We start from the raw sequence: 22,156 nt of genomic DNA on the forward strand, positions 1-22,156 counted from the left end.
TCATATCCCCATACATCACACCCTCCCCTTTCTTTATTTGTTTTTTCAGTTATATATTGAGAGAGAGAGAGAGAGAGAGAGAGAGAGAGAGAGAGATTTAAACTGTACTGTTTTATCGTCTCACAATGTAGATACCATTGTTGCCCCCGACCCTGTATAAAAATATTGACTCATTTTTCCATTCAGACCGAGAACGCCATATTCTTTAAAGACTTGTTATCTTAGAGTAATTATATTCAGCTCGGGAGAGATTTTCCGAAATGGAGCGGTTAGATGTGGTGTTCAACATTCTGTTTCCGCGAACACTAAACGGTTTTGTTCAGCTGAGAGTGTCAAGGGAGACCGAGAGTGTTAGTTCTGTGGCCATAAACCCTGTCATGATCGGAAAACTCTCGGAGCCTGTTATATTTCGGCTAACACCAGACAATTTTCTATCCATCTATCTATATACCTAGGCTGCTTCCCCCAAGGAAAGGGAGGTAGCCGAGACAGGACGACACACTCCTCAGTTACTCATCCATTCAAACACATTCATTCGCATCTTTGTAGCCCCAAAGGGGAGAAGGGACTGATCCTCACCGCATCACACCGCACAAGGGTCAACTGCGCAGTGCAATCAGTGACATCCGCAGCAGGACCCGACAGCAGAGCTGGTTTACCCCTGCCACATCATAAGAGACCCATCCCCTTACCCGCACCTGACCTGACTAGCTGATCAGACCAAATGCGGGAGAATATTCTCTCAGGGCTGCGTCATCACTTATTCATTCACAATTTCTCTCCATTTATTTCTGTCACGCACAGCCACTCTTCTAATCATCCAAAAGTAGGTCATAGGAGCCTGAGTGTCAGCTCCCTCAATATTATGTCTTTCCTCGGCTTAATGAAATCGTCTGGAAGTTGCAATAATAAAACACAATAGGACGTCGTTTTGTGTGAATGAGGTAAATATAAATGAATCCCTTGATGTCTGCCTTCCTTTGTACATCTGTGCTCACTTTCCCTCCTTCCCTCCAGCATCCCCTCCACATCCGCTCACCCTTTTCCTTCCCCTTTCTTTCCCCACCTTCATCCCTTCCCCATCTCCATCCTCTCCCCACATTCCTTCCCTTCCCTTCTTCACACTGTTCCCTCCCCTCCCCTAATACCTTCTCTTTCCTTCAACCATCTCTCCTCGACCCATCCTCCATCCCAGCCTAGCCAATCCTTCGTTTCCCTCTACCCATTCTGTTTGCCCCTTCCCTCCCCCACATCGTCACACACTCTCCACCCTCTCCCTCCCCCACCCCCATCCTTCCCTTTTTCCACTTCCCCTCCCCAAACCTCCACTTGTACCTGCCCCCTGTATTCATGGTCCAGTACAAAAAGTACAAAGACTGCAATCATTAAACTTTGTTCTTTCCTTGATGTCCTCTCTCTCTCTCTCTCTCTCTCTCTTTATCTCTCTCTCTGTTCTCTCCTCTGCTTCATTACTCTTTCTTTTTGTAAATTATTTACTTTAATAGCCCGTTCAATATGATGGCGCACTTTTAACTACCCCCGCGCCTTCAGTAACCACTTCGCTACTTGGACGCTATCTAAATTGAATGAAACTGTCCGGAAGTAGCAAGAATAAAATGCAGACGAAGAGTTTTGAAGCACTGTACTGTCCTCCCTGTTTATATATATATATATATATATATATATATATCTATATATATATATATATATATATATATATATATATATGTGTGTGTGTGTGTGTGTGTGTGTGTGTGTGTGTGTCTGTGTGTGTATGTATATATTTATATCTATCAATAATCTATCTATCTATCTATCTATCTATCTATATATATATATATATATATATATATATATATATATATATATATATATATATATTGTGTGTGTGTGTGTGTGTGCGTGTGAATATGTATATGCGATATTTCATTTCGTCATTCATTAACACCCACACTCTTATGATTCACTGTTAGATGGATTAAGTTATTTTCCGTTACTTGACTTGTTTCGACCATGAGCGGGTTATTTTACCATTTTCCTTGGGTTTTCCTCTTTGTCCACATCATCATCATTATCACATCACTGTATTCCACTGTTATAACTGTGTGAGGTTAGCACAACGAATAATGAAAAAGATAGCCAACGTTCCCAAGCGAATGCTGGATATTCTCCGAGACAAATATCTCTGACGCTGAAAGATCTCCTAGGACAAGCTGGCAAATTCTACGGACTCTTCTTGCCATATCTGACATACTTAACCCTTCGTGGGCCAGGGGCTACCAAGTTACACATAAGGCTGATGGGGTCCTGGCGGACCCCAAAACTTAATGGTGCATTTCTGTCATATGCATAAAGTTATAAATTATCTACCAAACACTGTACATAGGTTGCCCAGGACACGGCACGTGGAGCCAACCCACCAAATGTCCCTTTGTTTTTTTTTATCATTATTTTAACAAAATTATTTCATTTTATCAGAATTTTATTAAAGTCTGACTATGGAAGTACTGATCCTACATTTATCTGAATGTCTGATTGTCATTATTCTTGAAAGAGGGTCTCAGCATAATAACAAGTTCATGTGTATAGTAAATTAGCATGATCATACAATAAAACTCTCCTTATAGTGTTCAAATTTGATAGAAAGATTTTTTATGTTTTCACTATTACACAAATATAAAGAAAACTTGATTTTATCAGGAGTAAACTACTAAATGATCAGTACATGTTTCATCAATACAATGGAAAGTGACTTCTATAATGCGAAAACAACAGAAAAACTATCCTTATAATGTTCATCATGAGCTTCTGATCCAGAAAAATCACTGTCTGAATCATTTTCTTCTTGGTCACCTTCTGCCACCGCCATTGAGCAACAAAACTTTGATACTGGTACTGACATTGTCCTCATTGTTTATAATCTCAAATATCTGAAAAAAAAATATATATATAAAAAAATTGTCACACGAAAGGCCAGGTGGGGTCCAGGCGGACCCCACTTACCTTTATTGCATTGTCACTCCTAAATGGTGAGATTTTTTTGCTGAGATTTTATGTGCATATAAAATAACAATCAACAATAAAAGTCATGGGAGGCCAGGTTGTGAAAATAAAAAATGGCTTAATGGCAACATTATAAAAACATGCTGGGGTCCCCAGGGACCCCATCGGCTCACAAAGGGTTAATTATATATTTGTTTGTTTGGTTTTTTCTTTCGACCACATAAAACCTTTTAGAAGTCCAAAATAAAAATAATAATAATAATAATAATAATGTGTTATGCAGTATTTGCCCTTTCAATAGTTTTACCATGTTTAAAGTAAATTCGTGGAAAAATGAGGTAATGGCATTTAATTGCAAAAGTTTTTAGGAAGAAAGTAAAAAACAAGAACCTGAGCAAATACAGTGAGATCTTCACACTATGGTGGAGACAACTGAAAGTGAAATAGGAGCAGGGGAAAATAATACCAGTGCGCCTGGTAAATACAATTATGTATCCAGTCAATCTCAGTTCAAGCTTTGAAATTTCTTGTGTTATATAATTTATATAATAGACTATTTTTTCTTGTTATTGACAGTACTGACATGATTTTCGAAATTAGCTTTTCAATTGAGTTTTTTTTGGGTTGTGTGTGAGTGATTTTTTAAATGGAAGGAGTAAGGCGCGCGCGCGCGCAAGCGTGTGTGTGTGTGTGTGTGTGTGTGTGTGTGTGTGTGTGTGTGTGTGTGTGTGTGTGTGTGTGTGTGTGTAATTCACCGGGTCGGTCAGGATCACTGGATGGTCGTGATCGTCAGCTTTTACCCTCCCGGAAGGGAGCTGAGAGCTCATATAGTCCGATCTAAGGGCAAGGCTGTGACCTTCACACACGCACACACCCGTCCCCTTGCTCAAGGGGGACAGTGACCGCCCACTTCGTCAGTGAAACTTTTCGCAACCTGAGCGAGGCTCGAACTCCCGTCTACCAGATGGCAAGTGTGTGTGTGTGTGTGTGTGTGTGTGTGTGTGTGTGTGTGTGTGTGTGTGTGTGTGTGTGTGTACTGTGTTAAAATACAACCCTGTACCATCCCCCACACTGTTCCATCCCACTCACTGTACCATACCACCCACTGCATCACCCAACCAACTGAACTATCTCAATGTATCATCCCATCCATTGTTCCATCCCACCCACTGTAACATCCCGTTGTACCATTCCACCCATTGTACCATCCCAGTTATTGTACCATCCCATTGTACCATCTCATCCAACTTACCATCTCACTGTACCATCCCATCCAATTTGCTGTCCCACCGAGTATACCATCCCAGTCACCGTGTCATAAATGACTTTGTATTTACTTGTAGTGGAGTTTTCTATATATATTTTAGACTTGTGGTCGAGCGGCTTTTATATCTTGTAGTAGCTTCCCCATTTGTCATGTAGTGACAGGAGAGGTAAAGAATAGTATGGAACTATTTTTATTTGTCTTGGAAATATTAACAAGTCTCTCACACGGAACGAGTATAAGTCCCTGGTAGCTACCTCCCTGTCTCGCTATCTGTCTCTCTCTCTCAAATTGCCAAGCCCTTCTCCCGTCACCTGTCTCCTCTGAGGCCTGTCTACTTCTCTCTTGCCTGTTCTGTGGCTAATCTCCGTCTGAGCTCTCTTTCCTAAATTCTGGTGTAGCAGGGGTGTGTCACGTGTGTTCCTCGTGGATGGAAAGTTCTCGCAGCCTGTGTGTGAGCATGTGTGTATGTGTGTATATGGCCACTAGACGCTGTCGTGTGCCTATCAAGCATTCCTCACGTCAGAGTGTGTAGGCATGTTTAGCACTGCTCGATTCTCGCAGACACAACACCTCTCATCATCTGACTCCCTGCTTCTATTTGTCTCTCTATCTATCTATTTATCTATCTATCTATTATGATTTGTAAATATAATATGTAGTCCAACATCTGCTCGGCCGCGTGAAAATGGCGTACCATCGACATTTAATAGTCATAACATATTAATACATATTATATATACATTATAATGAACTTATAAGCTAATTAAGTGAAATACACAATATTGTAAAGTAACATAATTGTATGAATATTTTATACATATATTATTCATAGTAAATAGTGATTATTTAGTAATATTACATTTTAAACAAGTTGTATACATATTTGAATAAATGCAATGGTTGTTGTATAACACTTTGTAAGACGTGCATGTACAACAGACGTACGCATACAATTGTGCAATGGTAATACTGCTAGGTTATACATTACATAGAGTTATCACTTTAGTAATGTCTAATATTTCACCTAACTTGTATGATGATACTGGTAATACAGAATTGTGCTATAGGTGTATGACTTATAATATTGTACTAACATTGTGGTACTACATAATTGTAACATTTTATGAATTGTTACAAAATATTGTGTTAATGCATAATTGTGTTGGCCTTATAATTGTAGTTACATTTTGTTAATGCAACTGTTACAAAAGTGTCTTGGCCTTATAATTGTAGTTAAAGTTACATAAAAGTTACATCTTGTTAATGCAACTGTTTTGTCGTTACATAATTGTTACATATCGTTTGTAGTTACATAATTGTAGTTAAAGTTACATAAAAGTTACATCTTGTTAATGCAACTGTTACATAAATTGGTACATATTGTTTGTAGTTACATAATTGTAGCAAGTGTAACATAATGCAATCGTTTGTCGTTACATAATTGTTACATATCGTTTGTAAGTACATAATTGTAGTTAAGGTTACATAAAAGTTACATCTTGTTAATGCAACTGTCACAGAAATGGTACATATTGTTTGTAGTTACATAATTGTAGTTAAAGTTACATAAAAGTTACATCTTGTTAATGCAACTGTCACATAAATTGGTACATATTGTTTGTAGTTACATAATTATAATATGGAGTAACATAATTGTAATAACTGCAGTCCTAACATATGCTGCGGTCGATGATAGTGATGATGTGTCATGCCACTTGTTTGTGGAGACAACAATTTGCTTTTTTGTTTGTAGTTTATGTGGTATTTTGGCATATGTAGTAACACTTACACTTATTTTCATTTGTTTGTTATGTGATCTTACTCTATTTCTCTTTTTTCTTTCTTACTTTTCTTTCTTTCTTTTTCTTTTTTTTTTTTTTGTATGTATTGATTTTCTATAGTTTGTTTCTCTTTGCTTGTGTACGCTTTTTCCATGTTGTTCATGGTTGCATAATTACTGGCTAATTTCCTTGGGATACTTTTTTAAAGTTTAGTTTATATTGCACAGATACTATAAAATGATATTATATAGTCCCATATTTTGTTATTTTATATAAAAAATATATACACTATATACAGTATTAACTATACACACTGACTTGTTGTTCACCTGTACCTATCGTGAGTAATATGTGTGTCAGCACTGTGTGGAAATCATTGTCTTCACGATTGTGTTGAAGATGTTCACTCTTGCTAACGGCATTTGTGTTGGTCATTTTTTTTTTTTTTTTTTTTTTTTACCTTGTACTGTAACTTAATTTATATGTTTCCACTAGGTAGCTTTAATTAATGAATGTTAAATACAGTTCTTTTAATCGCTCACTGAGTAACTGTGATGGTATATTTTCTTTATCACTTTGTAGATATAATATGTATAGTTGTATACTGTATATGAAACACGTATTTTATGTAGGTATAAATGGTAACACTCGTTGGTAGTAAATAAATGTTATAATAAATGAATGAATATATACAGTATAGAATATTTATTGTTGGTGAAAGTATTTAATGATTGAATTATGAAGATAATTGAAGTAGGTATGTGTGTTTAAGCTGTAGCCTAACTATACAACACGTTTTATATGTTTGTGCAGAAGCTTATTGTCTATCACTGTGTATTGTATGAATGAAGTAACTATGTAACTCACTAATTTTTACCGTGGTGGGAAATGGTGTGAGTGGTGTTGCACGTGGTGATAGCGTTGTCCTTCGCGGGTTGATTGGCGTGCTGTCGTCTCAGCACATGGTGACGTCGGCTTCCCACACTGGTAGCTGTGGTGAGTGAATGAGTAGCGATGAGTAACTTGAGTGAAGACGGGTGAGTAAGACGAGTTGTGAATATGGACTTGGTGTTTTGCTGCGTGTCTTGACCTCTGGGTCAGGCGGGAGAGAGTGGTGTGCTTGTTGCTTTGGTTTTTCCTCCTCTTTACTTGCTTCGTTTTATATTCTTCTTGTTGCTGCTTGAAGTTACGTGAAGATTATAGAATTGTTTCGTAGACTTGTAGACTATTTGCATTGTAGGCTGTATTTTGTCGGGATTCACTGTAGAACTGAAGCTAATCTTGTAGAGTCTCGCCTGCTTTTGTAGAAATTTGCTTTTAATCGGGAGACGATGTCCGTAGTTTCGCTGGTTCGGCGTAGAAATTGTAAGATCGTATCAAGGCGTCGTGTGATCTCTTGACCTCTGCATCAGCATGATGATCTGGGAGACGGAGGGGGCTGGTTGGAGAGAAGTGTCAGGAGCCGGTTGTGTTGTTGGTTGAGAGAGAGATATTCTTGTTTTCAATCTTGATATTTTTTGTAGGAATTTAATGTTGATTCGTAGACGAGGTTCCTATACGTTCGCTGCTACCAAATGTCATAAATGACATTTGTCTTGGGAATATTAACAAGTCTCTCACACGGAACGAGTATAAGTCCCGGGTAGCTACCTCCCTGTCTCGCTATCTGTCTCTCTCTCTCAAATTGCCAAGCCCTTCTCCCGTCACCTGTCTCCTCTGAGGCCTGTCTACTTCTCTCTTGCCTGTTCTGTGGCTAATCTCCGTCTGAGCTCTCTTTCCTAAATTCTGGTGTAGCAGGGGTGTGTCACGTGTGTTCCTCATGGATGGAAAGTTCTCGCAGCCTGTGTGTGAGCATGTGTGTATGTGTGTATATGGCCACTAGACGCTGTCGTGTGCCTATCAAGCATTCCTCGTGTCAGAGTGTGTAAGCATGTTTAGCACTGCTCGATTCTCGCAGACATAACACCTCTCATCATCTGACTCCCTGCTTCTATTTGTCTCTCTGTCTATCTATTTATCTATCTATCTATTATGATTTGTAAATATAATATGTAGTCCAACAACCGTATCATCTTATTGTACCATCCCACTGTACCATTCCACTCGAATGTATAATCTCAGCCACTATATTATCCCACTCACTGTACCATCCAACCCACTGGATCTTTGTACCAAGTGTACCATCGCACCCACTGTATCATTCCACCCATTGTACCATCCCACTGTACCATTTCACCCAGTGTACCATCCCACCCAGTATAGCTTCCCAACCACTGTACGGTTCCACCCAGTATACCATACAAAGGTAGTAGGGAGCAGAGTGTAGCACTAGTCGAGGCGGGTTATACTCCCAAGGTGGATAGAAAGCTCATGACAGGGAGAGCTTGAGCTCCCGTTTCATCAGCCCTCTGGACTAGCTTCTGACTATCCCCCTTTGCTGAACTTTTTCAGTGTTTCTGTAACACAGAGAGTAGGCCAGCATGCTATCCAAGTTCCTCTACTTTCGAGACATGCACAGTACACACTACACTTCCTATTCAAGTTTTTACTAAAAACGGCGTCCTATTACTAAGTCCCAGAGTCCCCGGGAGGGGGGGGGGGTGCTTTAAAGTCCCCACCATCAACCCCTCTCCCGGTGATGACTCACCGAGATGCCTGGAACCGCTGTCTGACTCACTTCTTTTCTGCAACATTTGCGGCCTTTCCTCTATCTTTCTGTTGAACACCACCTCCCCTCCCCTAAACCTTACCTTTTTTCCTCACTGAAACTCAACTGTCTGAGATGACTGATAGCAAACCCTCCTCTGTATCCTCCTACTTTCTCAATACTCATTTCAAAGCCAAATGTGGCTGCTGTATATAGGTACACTAAAACACATCTTTCTCTGGTGTTCCTGATCTACAATCATCTTAATTTTTACCTACTCTCTGTCTTCAGCTTTCCTATCATTCTCTGACTAAATATATAGGTGTTGTTTACTTATCTCCTAATTCCACAATGACAAATTCTTCGACTATCTTACTTAAAGGATGGAACATCCTGTCAATTACTCCTTTCTCTGAAATCTCCATTCTAAAAGATTTCGATGTTCACCTCCACACTTGGCTCTCCTCTACTTTCATTAATCCACCTGGTGAACAAACCTATATCTTTTTTATCTTTAATGACGAGAGCAGCTTGTACATCACCCTAACTGTATCCCTGACCACCTGGGAAAGAGTTCCAACATACCTCACCGCTTCCTTACAACTAATCCTTTTGCTTACCTGTTAATCATTCCTCTCCGTCAGCCTTCTCCGATCACAACCTCATCACATTAACCTTTCCTATCGCTCGAGTCAGGCGTGTGGACACTCTCAAGAAGTGTCGATTGTGGCCCTTTGAGCTGCTGATTGGGAAGGCCTCATGTAGTACTTCTTTGATTTTTCCCTGGATTGACAATTGCTTCCATGGACGAGCGCCATCTGAGTGTGCCATGCACATTACAGACGTTATTCTCTCAGACTTGGAAACATATATTCCTTTCCCCATATCCTGTAGCTATTTTTTTTTTTAAACACGTCCGACTCTGGGCAAAGGCTTCAAGGCCTATTCCCAAGTCCTAGTAGTCCTCCTTGGGGCCCAGTAGTCCTCCTACATCTCCATATGTCACCACTTCGGTGCTAACTCCCATCATCCATATTGACTACATGCTAGGGCTGTCTCTTACAGGACTGGTGTACTGGCATTAGCGGGGGTACTTTTATGACATGTCGGTGGGTCATCTGGTAGATCAGAAAAATCTGCTTTTTTAAGAAATTCAGATCCTTAAACTGTTCCCTGCTCCAGCCAGGATTGAAACTTGGGTCCATTAGGACTTCAGGCCGCCTCTCTACCGATTCTGCCACCGCCTCCTCCTAAAAACTTGGGTTGATCATGCTTGTTCTAATGGTGTCCACAACAAGGAGAAGGTCTACAAAAAGTACTGGAACCAACCCACTAATGAATCTAAACTTATTTATGTTTCTGTCAGAAATTATGCTAAATCTGTTCTTCGCCCAGCTAAAAGTAATTTCATTCGTACTAAATGCTGTGAATGATAAATGCTTGAATTCTTCCCCCTCCTTCTGGCACCTTGCCAAAAACCTTTCTAACAAGTTTATCTCACCATCCTTCCCTCCTTTTTTCCACTCTGATGGCTCTGTAGCAATTTCTTTTTCTGATAAAACAGAACTTTTTGCTCAGACTTTCTCCTCATATTCCTCCCTGTATGACCAAGATACTATTCCTTCATCACTTCCCTCTCTGACTTCCTCATTGCTGTCATTAAAACTTCTTCAATTACTGTATTTTCTGCTTTCAATGGGGGAACTGATTGGGTCCCTCTTATTGTCGCCAAGAACTGTGCTTCTGCTCATACACCCTGCCTACGTAAACTCTTTCATCTTTGCCTATCAACTTGTACCTCCTTCTTGCAGGAAGTTTGCGCACATTCAGCCTGTCCTAAAGAAGGGTGGCCATTATTATCCCTCTTACCATCGCTCAGTTGCATTAACATCCTGTTTGAAAAGGTTTCTAAACTTCTCTAAACAGAACAAAAAATCTTTCCTCTCACAACCGTCTGTTTGATTATCAGTATAGGTTCCATCAGGGACACTCCACTGGCGATCCTTTCACCTACCTTTCAGAATCCTGGTTATCCTCCTTTCAAGACCTTGGCGAAAGCCTTGACATTGCATCTGACATCTCAAAGGCTTTTCTATCGAGTCTAGCATAAACCTTTAATTTGCAAACTGCCCTCTTACAGTTTCTATCCTTCTACTTGTGCCTTCATCTCAGGCTTCCATTTTGGTTGTTCTATAGCTGTTGTTGTAGACAGCCACCGTTCTTCTCCTGGAGCTATCAATACTGGTGTTCCAGGGGGCTTAGTCCTATCACCAGCTCTCTTCCTTTTATTCATCAGTATCCTTCTAAACAGTACATCTAACCTTATCCACTCATCCGTTGATGGCTCCACCTTTCACCATTCCATTCGCTTCCCGCATCGTCCATCTAAACACTTACTTCACCAAACAAGGAATGAGGCTTTGGCAAACCCTATGTCTGACTTGGCTCATATCTGTGATTCGAGTAAAAGTATTCTTGTTATTAATCCATCAGTAACTCAGTCCTTACGTCTATCAACCCGATAATAGCTTCATCCTGAGTACCCTATATTTTTCAGCAGTATTCAGCTCAATCCTGCATCATTTTAAAACATAATTGAGGTTTCATTCTCTCTGGACTTATCTTGGACAGATTGTATTACCTCTCTTGTAACATCCACTTCCAAGAGATTAGGTGTGCTAAGCCGACTCCGTGCCTTCCTTACCCCTGCACAGTTGTTGACTTTATAAATGAATTTTATTCGCTCTTGTGCAGAGTACAACTCTTACGTGTGGGGACGGTTTCCATATGCACTGCAGCTCTACTCAGCAAGGTGGAGTCTAAGGCTTTTCGTCTGTTTAACTCTTCTTCTCTAAGTGGCTCCCTTCAGCCTCTCTCTGTTCGCTGCACTGATGCATCTTTATCTCTTTTCTACAGTATGGCTACTTCAATGGTCATTTCTCCTCTGAACTATCTGCTTGCATCCCTGTACCACTTCAGCGAGCACATAGAACCAGTCTTGCAACAAGCTCTCACCCCTTGTCTCTCCAACTCTCTAATGGATGAGTTAACCTTTACTCCCAGTCCTTCTTGTATGCAACAGGCAACTCTGGAACTGTCTCCCCCTGTCTGTATTTCCTACTGCCTATGATCTCCAGTCTTTCAGATGCAGTGTGTCCAGGCATCTCGGAATGAACAGATCTTGAATTTGGCTCTCTTATCTTGCTTTTGTGTTCTCATTGAGGGAACAATTTTCTGTCTCCTGGCCATTGGTTCCTTCATCCTCACATAAAAAAAAAAAAAACACACTGTAGGTCTACCATCCTACTCACTGTACCATCCCAGCTACTGTATTTTTTCAACCACTGGATCCTACCATCACCCTGTACCACCCGACCCACTGTAATATCTCACACACTGTACGATCCTACCCACAGTACCATCCCACTATACCATCCTACCTACTGTGTGATCCACCCATTGTACCATCCCACCCGCTGTATCATCCCACCCACTGTAGCATCCCATTTCCTCTACCATCTCAACCACTGTATCATCTCATCCATTGTACCATCCTACCCACTGTATCATCCTACCCACTGTATCATCCTACTCACCGTACCATCCTACTCACCGTACCATCCTACCCACTGTACCATCCTACCCACTGTATCATCCTACCCACTGTATCATCCTACCCACTGTATCATCCTACCCATTGTACCATCCTACCCACTGTACCATCCTACCCACTGTATCATCCTACCCACTGTACCATCCTACCCACTGTACCATCCTACCCACTGTATCATCCTACTCACCGTATCATCCCACTGCACCATCCCACCCACTTTACTATCCCACTGTACCACACCACTTCACCATCTCATTTACTGTATCATACTTCCTATCCGTATCATGCCACCCTTCTTCATAATTCTCCTGTACCATCTCTCTCTCTCTCTCTCTCTCTCTCTGTCTCTCTCTCTCTCTCTCTCTCTCTCTCTCTCTTGTATCTTACCACGTCCCTGTGTTGGAGAGAGCCATTGATACACTGTTAAGCACACCGATCTCTTGACTGGCAGACACGAGTTCGATTCTCTTCGGGATCAGACTGGTCGACAGTTTTTTTCCAGCAAGTACTATTACGAGCATTAGTTTCTTTACCCCCCTGACGATAGCGAGGTCGAAGTCACGGTTGGAGACGGACCAGGCGAACGAACACAGAGGGTTCACAATTATCAGATATGCTTCAGTACGACAGAGTCGTTCATTCACTTGGACTCAGCATCTTTTACGTTGACATGAATAATTATAACGAAATTTAAAGTATGTTCTTATATCACCCTCTTGTTAACCACTGCCACTGCGAAATAAGCTTTGTGGTTCGAAAGTAGGACGCCTAAAACAGATGCTTTAGAGCATTAGACGGAAAATGAGTTACAAAGGGGACCTAGAACGATATCGAGAATTACATATAAAGAGTAATGCATACATTGAAAAGAAAGAATGTTGGAATCACCTTACAAACAATAACCAATTCCCTGTTGTTTATGGCGGTAAGAGATGAGGGTAATATTGTGGGAAGAGAGCTCCACCAAATCCAATGAATCATTAATCGACTACTATGAGCCGGCTAATGTTCGAATTCATGGTCCGTCTCCAACCGGGACTTCGACTCCGCTCTCGCCAGGAGGGTAAAGAAGCTAATGCTCGTGATAGTACACCTGCTTTCCTGACAGTGCCTGGTATAATCAGGACCTGGATGCAAACCCACTACTTCCGCTCGTGAAACTGAGCCAGGGAAAATAGGTAATCTTCCTTAATGACCCACTCGCGGTCGATAGACATTATACTTATGCATCATTCTTTTCCCCTACTTGTACTGTTGGGGACAAATGTTTGCCTGCTCTTTCAATGCGTCTACTTTACGCTTATGTTACGTCCATTGTCCTTCCTGGCACATCATATCAAAGAGAATCATCTACAAACATACCAAGAGTCTCCATCAGCTTAGGGTTATTAGCCAAGAGAGGGCAGCGAGAAGGAGAGGTGAATGTTCTAGGCAAATTTTTGTCCCCGATTTTACCACTCCTGCTGTACCATCCCACCTACATTCAGCGTCTTTAGCTCAATACGGGACAATGCTTACCAGTTAAATATCACAACTGTGTCATCAGAGCTCTGTGCCTTGTCCGAGAATACTTGAGTGATCTATGACTTTTTTAGTAGTGCCTCCAAAAATGAAATCATTATCCACGTCAACTTTTTTAGCTTTTTATGCTGTTCCTATTTATATATTTCTTTGAATTTCTCTTGGGTTTCAGGATTTAGTTTATTTCTTGGTTTTGTACTGCGGTTAAACTCTCCTTTTTTATAGTATATTTTATTGTTTGCTGAACTGGGGAGAGGGGGCTTTGTTTTTTCCCTGATTTTCTTTTTCGGTATTTTTTTTTTTTTTTTTATAAGAAAGGGAGTATGAGCTGAAGACTGGGCCGCCTAATGGTGGAGAACAGTCTGATACTGAAGCGATTTGTTTGTGGCCATCCTTTCGTCTGTAGACAGACAGAAAGAGAGACAGATAAAGGGATAGACAGACTGATTGATTTTGAGGAACTTTTTCATCCATCTATTTCTACGCTGTGGTTCAATATTTCTTTTTTTCTGTGATTACTCGTAATGTCGTTTTTATGGCTTGTTATTTTGGGCTTTCATTTTTCTAAACTTTTCTTGTATCTACAGTATGTTCTAACTTATACCTAAGCCAAGGAATGGAAATGTTATCATATGTTCTTTGAAAATGTCTTCTCTTTCTTACTTCCTTTTTTCTGGTTATTTTAGGGATTTCTTTATTTTGCATATTGTAGTAAGTATTTCATCCCTTTATCTTTTTATTTTTTAGTGTTGTTTTGTAAATGATCTAGTTTCTTATTTTTATTTCTTCATTTTATCCATATAGTGTGCCTTTATTTCTTTTGGGAAGACTGAGTCTTTGTTTGTTTGTTTAATTTTGGTTTTAAATTACTGGTATTGCATTGTGTATGAGTTTCTCCATATTTTTTTTTTCTTTTCAGCTTTTCAGTTTGTATTTTGTCCTTTTGTGTTTTTTTTTTCTCATACATTTTTTTTAGAGAGGCGGGAATTTGTTTGGATATTTCACATTTTTAATGACTCTGTTATATATATATATATATATATATATATTGGGAGAGGCGGTGGCTCAATCGGTAGGGAGGTGGCGTTTGGTCCTAACGGACCCAGGTTCAAATCCCGGCTGGGGCAGGGAACAGTTTAACCCGCCGGGTCCCGTTGACGTGAATGAACGTCCACACGTTTTATCACTGCCAATCCCTTTGATGTACATAAATGTGAATCAATTGCAAGGTCCCTAATTTGCACAATTTTCAATTTTCGCGAGTGGTTTTTGGTACATATACATGGGACACCTTCTTCTACAAGATGCCAGGCAGGGACACTGCATTACCTAGCATGACCTCCCTTCCTCCCCACACGCCATTGTCTCGGCGTTATCAGTGACCTCGCCAGTAGAGACATGTCATGCCACGGTACAAAATTCAGGGCCAGAGTGATTCCCCAATCGATGACAATGTGGAGGACAAACTTTACATAGCATTAGAGGAAGAAACAGCCAGAAATGATGATCAGGTAGTGTCGCCAAAAAAGGTCAGGTATGTTGATGTGTTTCGTGAGTGATACAATGCTTATTTTGCCTATATTACTGTTTGAAAACCAATATACTCTAGTACTACATATAAATTCGTGCCAAATAAATAAATAAATACCGTTTATGAGTGGTGTGGAATGGTTACCCTCCCATAGAACTCGTTTTCCTTGAAGCCAGCCTGATAGAAAACAGAGTAAGGTGAGGAGGTACTGCTACCTGTATCGATTATTTTACATCTCAGGTGAGCGATTTCTCTGTGAATATTCGATGTTTCTCACCAAAAGCAGAGGTTTGAGCCAAAAAAAAAATTCTTCCAAAAATGGTCGGGATTGGGGGGAGTCAGTGATGGAAAAGTGGTTGTGATGGGGCGGGTTTAGGATTTGAATTTCATGAAATCAGGCTTTACTGATCTACCAGAAGACCCGCCGACGTGCCGTAAATATACCCTGCCTAATACCAGTACACCAGCTCTGTATGAGACAGCCCTAGCATGTATTCTATATCGACGGTGGGTGTTAGCGCTGAAGTGGTGACATGTAGAGGTGTATGGTACGCAGGACTGCTGGGCCTTGATAGCAGGCTGTGAAGCCTATGCCCAGAGTTGGACACACATAATATATATATATATATATATATATATATATATATATATATATATATATATATATATATATATATGTATATATATATATATATATATATATATATATATATATATATATATATATATATGTGTATATATATATATGTAAATATATATATATGTATATATATATATGTAAATATATATATATGTATATATATATATGTAAATATATATATATGTATATATATATATGTATATATATATAGATGTATATATATATATATATATATATGTATATATATATATGTATATATATATATATATATATATATATATATATATATATATATATATATATATATATATATATATATATATATATATATATATATATATATATATATATATATATATATATATATATATATATATATATATATATATATATATATATATATATATATATATATATATATATATATATATATACATATATATATATATATATATATATATATATATATATATATATATATATATATGTATATATGTATGTATGTATATATATATATATGTATGTATATATATATATATATGTATGTATATATATATATATGTATATATATATTTATATATATATCTATCTATATAAATATATATCTAAATCTCTATATATATATATAGATATATATATATATATATATATATGTAACCTGCAATACTTTGGTGATAGAAACTCCGTGTACAAACAGCTAGATAAGGAGTTTATTACAAGCTCACAGTAAAATATTCTGCCCGTCTTGGCTGTCTGCTATCAACTGATGCAATAACGCCGTCTTCAGGCTTTTGGAAAGCGTGCTGACCTAGCAAGTTTAGTGGGGGCATGTATGCATTGGGGGGGGGGGACATATATACATCGGGGGTAGACATATTGTGGAGGGGGTACACTACTCCCCTGGGTAGCTGAGATGGTGTCTCCTGACATCAGGAGTTAAATGGTGGTTGATTATGGTAGTAAGGCAGGACCGGGGAGGTTCGTACAAGGGATAAGTATGATACAGGGGCAGTAGGGGAGATATGGCCATGTTGAGGGGAGGGAATTAGAAGGATATATACATATAAGATATACAAGGATTAAGACATAATGGGAATTACACAATAATAGTTTGATACATGATAAACAAGGAGTAGATATGAGAGTTTTATTGTTGTTCTTCCTTCATTTTTTTTTTTTTTTTTCTGTAGGATACACTGGCACTCAGTAATGCATGAAAGAAATACCATCATTTTCTAGTAGGCAGAGTTCTGTTCACAGTTTGGTTAATTGTCAGATGGCACTGGTAGTCACTGAATGTGAAGGCACTAAGTACGGGGAGATTCTACGTCGTGTGTAGGGCGTACTATGCCTGTAGCGGCTCTGATTTCCTGGAGTCGACGTTCCATTTTTCTGACACAACAATGCACGGCACATATGATGAGTAGAAAACCCATGAAAGCGATAACCACAGGGGGAAACACAACTGTTGGATGAACCCATGAACGGCTGAAGGCCAGAGAAAATTGATCCATAATGATGTAACTGTCATTGAGGAAGGTTAGCATGCGCAAGTTAGGGGAGGTGATGGTAATGTTGGTAGATGGTAGGGTAGAAGGCATGTCGAGTGGTTGAAAGATGTCATAGGAGTGATTATGGACAGCTTGGTGATAGCGAGTGGCGTAAGTGATGACGGACTCTGATTTGACGGTACAATAGTCAGGTGCTTTGTTGAGACTACTAGCGGGGACGGAGCGAACGGAAGAACCAGGACACATGATTGTGACAGGGATGGGAACAACAAAGAAGAAGTACTGGACATGGTGAGGTGAGCATGGTGGACCGGGAGGTCAGGAGCTGGGACAAAAGAACAGGCCGAGTAGATGGAATGGTTGCGAACTAAAGCAGACTCACAGGGTGTAGCACTGCTAGGGAAGATAGCGAAAAGGTGGGCAGCACAGAGACGAGAGGTCGGAGTAAGGGAGGAACATTGCTGGAGGTCTGGAAGAAAGGAAGGCAACGGAAAGATGATCATGGGAGAGGAGGAAATATTCTGAAGGAACAGATACCTGTAACAAGGAGTTGTTGAGGCGGAAAGGGAAGGGAATGATGTGGAAAAGGTTAAAGGTTATGGCAAAACGGAGAGGAATATGGACAACGACGTATGTGGTGAGAAGAGTGGCTTCGAGAACAGGATAATAATATTCCAGGGAGGAGTCAGGGAGGACTGGGGAGAGACCGAAGGTGGAGTGAGCCCATTCCAGGACAGAACGGAGAGCTGAGACAGGTACTAAGTCGGCAGTGACACGTCCATTGATAGCATCGACCAGGATACGAACCAAGGTAGAGACTTGAGACAGGAGAGAGTCAATGGCTAGATGGAGATTATCCATGTTGAGTTTGAGGTAGAAGAACTGAGAGATAACGTTGAGATCTGAAAGGTGGCGTTGTAAGATATTGGTGAAATTGTTTAGAGTGGACGTGACTTCATTGAGTTGGGTTGTTAGCTTCTGTAACATAGTGTGTTGGATTTTAATGACTTGGCGTTGTGATTCTAGGGCTGAAGCTAAATGAGTGAGATCAGATTTGAAGCCAGAAATGTCACGGGCTGTAGCAACGCCAAACAAGCCACTCAGAATCTCACCGCCGAAGTCGAAGAGACCTCGTTTCACACGAGAACGACCAGCGGGTGTCTGAATGGAAAATGAGTCATTGAGCTCAGTGAAGCTGTTACTTATGTATTGCAATTGCCAGGAGAGTGGGAGGAAAAGGTTATAGAGATACTCATCCGGGTTGTGTGTCCCCATGAGGGCCGTGAAATGGGTCCTGATTCCGTGGAGCTGGTGCTCGTAGGCAGGTAGGGCAATGGCTACGTCGGCCAGGGGCGCAAGATCGTAGCGCAAGGAGATCTTGCCTCCTGAGCCGACCAAGGCCCAGGGACGTACTCCACCATCGTCCTGACCTGACCCAGACCCCAAGAGGGTCAGCACTGCCAGCAGGGAGATCGCTAACATCGTACCTAGAAAATCAGGGTAGAGTTAATGGGGGAGGTCGTGAAGAGGTTGATGGGCAGAGCGCAGTTTGGACCGAGTTTGATTGGTTGATGAATGAGCAGGTGGAGGTGGAGAGGAAGGAGATTGAGGGATAGGTGGAGACAAGGTAGACTGAGGGATGTGAGGAGGGGAAGAGGGGGCAGGAGGTTGTGTAAGTGACTCTTCCAACACGAGGCCACGGGGTGCTCGTTTTAAGTCATCGACGTGGACCCATCTGGTGTCCTTAGTGGACAGGTCCCGGAGGTGAAATTTGTTGCCTTGTTGAGTGAGGACGCGGTGGGGCCCTGTAAATTTGTCATCCAGCTTAGAGGAACGCGTATGGGAATGAGCAAAGACAAGATCGCCTACACTGATGGTGATAGGAGAGGCGGACTTATGTTGGCGCTGCAGCATGTCCTCCTGAGAGGAAGCCAAAGTGGATTGGACATACTGGTGGATTGTCTGGAAGTTGGCCAATTTTAGTTTAACATAATCATCCATGTTGTATATGGGTTCTGGCTTTGAGGACAAGAGAGAGTATGGGAGGTCCTTGTCAAAGCCAAAGAGGACGAAGAAGGGAGATTCAGCAATGGATGCACTGATGGAACTATTGATGGAGGATGCCACTTGGGGAATCCAGTCATCCCAGGACGAACTATGGGAGCCTAGATGTCTGAGGCACTCTAAGATTTTTCGGTTGTGGCGTTCTACAAGGCCATTGGAAGCCAGATGGTTAGGCATGACATTGCACTTACTGATATGAAAGTGGCGACAGATCTCATCGAGAAGGCTATTGTTGAACTCTGTACCGTTGTCAGTAAGAATGGTATGAGGGGTACTGAACGGGCAAATTACGTGATCTACAAAGGCACGTGCAACGCTCTTCGCGGTCTTGTCAGAGAGGGGTACGAGGACACAGTAGCGGGAGAAATGGTCGACCGCTACGAACAAGTACTCAGCGCCAGATTCTGTGAGAGAGAGTTTTAAGAGATCAATTGAGACAGTTTCCCATGGTCGTGACGGGATTGGGTATTGTAAGAGAGGTGCTGGTAAGCCGGTTGATCCTTTGTGGCGGTGGCAGGAGAGGCAAGAGTCACAGTGGGCATTGATATCGCGGCACATGGTTGGCCAATAGTATTTGAGACGTGCTTGGTGCAAGCATCGGTCTTTACCTGGATGGGAAGCTTGAGGAGTATTATGAACAATATGAAGAACCTTTGGTATTAGGGCAGTCGGGACAACAAGTTGGCGTACTTCGCGATTGGGCATATCTTTGCATGTTAGCAGTGTTTTCCTGTACAAGAGATCATCATTTAGCATGAACTCATCTAGTGATACTGGCAGAGTAGGTAAGGTCGAGGCATCGCCAGATTCTAGGAAATAAATGACTTTGGACCACATGGGGTCTTGGCGCTGAAAGTTTCGAACAACTTCTGACGTTAGTGTAGTGTTTTCAGTTACTTCGGGCTGCAGTGATGTTATAGCTGCTGCTATGTGACGTGAGAGTGCGTCTGTGACTACATTCAACTTGCCTGGTACATATTGAAAAGTGGGATTAAAGTCCTGGATGATGACAGACCATCTAGCTAGTCTACCTGTTAGGTTGCGATTCTTGAACAAATCACATAGTGGAAGGTGGTCTGTATGGATATGCACTGGATAACCATAGACTATATCTCTGAAATGTTTCAAGGACCAGATTACTCCTAGCGCTTCGAGATCTGTGACACTGTAGTTACGTTCAGCAGTTGTAAGGGTGCGACTAGCATACGCTATTACGCGCTTCCTTGATGCTTCATCGAGTTGCATCAAAATGGCACCAAGTCCAGTGCCTGAGGCGTCTGTGCAGAGAAGGAAGGGTGTGGTATAATCAGGGAATGCTAGAACAGGGGCATTAACAAGAGCTGTCTTTAGCTTTTGGAAAGCCTGTGACTGGTCGTTAGTCCAAACAAAGGGCACATTCTGCTTGAGTAAGTGGGTCAGAGGAGCGGCGATCTTTGCATAATCCCGGATGAAGCGACGATAATAGCCACTGAGGCCCAGGAAACTTCGTACAGCGTCGGTAGTGGTAGGTTCTGGGAAGTTAATGATCGCCTTAGTTTTATCCTCATTAGTATGAATGCCTTGTGCATCTACGACATGGCCTAGGAATTTGATTTTCTTTTGCAGGAAGTCACATTTACTGAGATTGAGTTTCAGGCCTGCGAGCTGGAGGCGTTCAAAGACTTGCTGGAGTTTGGCAAAATGATCAGGGATGGATTTACTCACAACAATGATATCATCTAGGTAAGCAAAAAGAGAGTGTCCCATCATACCGCTGAAGACTGAATGGATAAGTCACATGAACACGGAAGGAGCATTTCTCAGACCAAAAGGGAGTCTCTTAAACCGAAAATGTCCAGAAGAGGTGCTAAAGGCTGTAACTGGGCGAGAGGACTCTTCCATTTCGACCTGCCAGTACCCGCTGAGGAGGTCTAAAGATGAAAAGACTACGTTATTGTCACCAAGGGATTCTAGCAAATCAGTGAGGACAGGTAACGGGAAAAGGTCTGGAACGGTGACAGAATTGACCTTACGATAGTCGACTACTGGTCTAAAGTTGCCGTCCTTCTTTGGTACTAAGAAAAGTGGGCTATTCCATGGACTGACGGAGGGTTCAATAATGTCTTGGTCTAACATGTTCTGTACCATTTGATCTGTCTGCTTTCTCTGACTGTGAGGAAATCGATACGCTGGTATGTAAATCAGCTGAGTTCCTGGTAGTAGTTCAATCGTATGTTTGACAAGGTCTGTTCTACCCATCGGTTCACCGGGTAAGGCAACCACGTTTCTGTACGAGGTCAGAAAGTCGAGGAGTTGAGGCGTATTTTCTGGGAAATCCGTGCAAGTGAGATGTGAGAGCATATCGGGTGAATATGTCGGCGCAGATCCTGTAGAGTTAATAGTACATACACCGATTGGCGTATCATCAGTCTGAATAGTAGGAATTGAGGAATCCTGGCACACCTTTACGGCCGCTGGGTATACTAGGAAGTCTCCAATCTTTACACCACTTTTAAGTTTGAGTGGAGCATTTGTGATATTGAGCAAGTACAGGTAGCATAAACTGTCCTCTAAGACTGTACACCACGCTGATTCATAA

The sequence above is a fragment of the Coenobita brevimanus genome, chromosome 52, assembly GCF_032717465.1.
Source record: "Coenobita brevimanus isolate Jiangsu-jjx chromosome 52, ASM3271746v2, whole genome shotgun sequence".
Lineage (NCBI taxonomy): Eukaryota > Metazoa > Arthropoda > Malacostraca > Decapoda > Coenobitidae > Coenobita > Coenobita brevimanus.